The sequence below is a fragment of the Prosopis cineraria genome, unplaced genomic scaffold (assembly GCF_029017545.1).
Source record: "Prosopis cineraria cultivar Desert tree isolate PC_DT_omini unplaced genomic scaffold, ASM2901754v1 PC6, whole genome shotgun sequence".
Classification (NCBI taxonomy): domain Eukaryota; kingdom Viridiplantae; phylum Streptophyta; class Magnoliopsida; order Fabales; family Fabaceae; genus Prosopis; species Prosopis cineraria.
In genome coordinates, this window is record NW_026555337.1 from 35,546,390 (window position 1) to 35,547,731 (window position 1,342).

The window sequence follows — 1,342 nt, forward strand, 5'->3', positions numbered from 1 at the left end:
GAATCATGATTTAATGGGTAAATCACACCGAGGTCCGTTAGAAGAATTCTAATGACAAAAAAATCCCCTGAAATATAAAAATCACTTTGAAATCCCAAGGGCTTAATTGCAAACAAATCTTAGGTGCATTTACCAAAATGCCCTTATTTGAAAAAAGGAAAAAAAAAAAAAAAAAACTCTTCCCATGGTTGCTCGCTCTCTCTGGTTGAATCCTACTTTGTAGATTAAATTCTAGTACCCAGAAAAAGAAGACCACCAAGAGGTTGTACCTTTTCAAGGAAAGAATCCCAAAGATTCAATTTGTCATTGACATAGTGTCATCTCTGATCTCAAATCCTGTAACAAACTCTGATCAGTCACAAAGATGAGGAGAAAGAAGAAATTTGCAGCTCATCTAAAGCATTGCCAAGAAGATTAATTTCAGAACCATACCACATGGAATTCTTTAGCTCAACAAATCTATACCTCCAAGCTCTCGCAAGCACTAGCTTGACTCAATATTATATTGGCAGATTTTCAACCAGCTGTGGCGGTCGAAGCTTCTTCTCACCAATTTACTGTGATTGAGAGCCTCAAACGATGCTTGTTAGATTTTTATATTAAATATGCTTAAAGATAGTATACCCTACAAAAATAGCTTAAGCCATTTAATTAAATACTTCCTAAGCTTATATATTTATATTCTATCTTCTAATTTTTAGATATGAGACTTTTTTTTATGTTCTAATATTCCTCTACTACTCTTTTTTCCTCTTTTTTTTCTTCCATTTTTTTCTTCTTCTTGCCTTGGCTTATAATTTTTTTAGTCTCAAAGACTTTAGGTCTATTCAATTTCTTCTTCTTCTTCTCCTTCTCTTTCTCATTCTCCTTCTTCTCTTTTTTAATATCTTGTTTTTTTTCATCTTTATTCTTTCATTTTTTCTCTTTTTTTTTTTTCTTTTTTGCCCCCAATCAAATAACTAATGATACTATGTTAGATTTCTTATTTTAAATATGCTTAAATATAGTATACTTTATCAAAATAGTTTTAGCAATTTGATTAGATACTTTCACACTTATATATTTATAATCTATCTTCCAATCTTTATATGCAGGACTTTTTTTAATGTTCTAATAATGCCCCTGTGAAAACAAGGAATCGAGTCAGTTACAATCAAGAGAACTTGGTAAAGCTCTTACTTTTATTTCTCAAGTCACACGGTGGATATGCTATCACTCCTTCCCTCTTCGCTTCGACCTTCCCTCATAGCTCCTTCTAAGCATCTGTAGTATGGCACTCCTAGACACCTCTTTAGCTTCTTCAATCTAAAATATAAGCTAAAGGCGACGATGCTCCTTGACG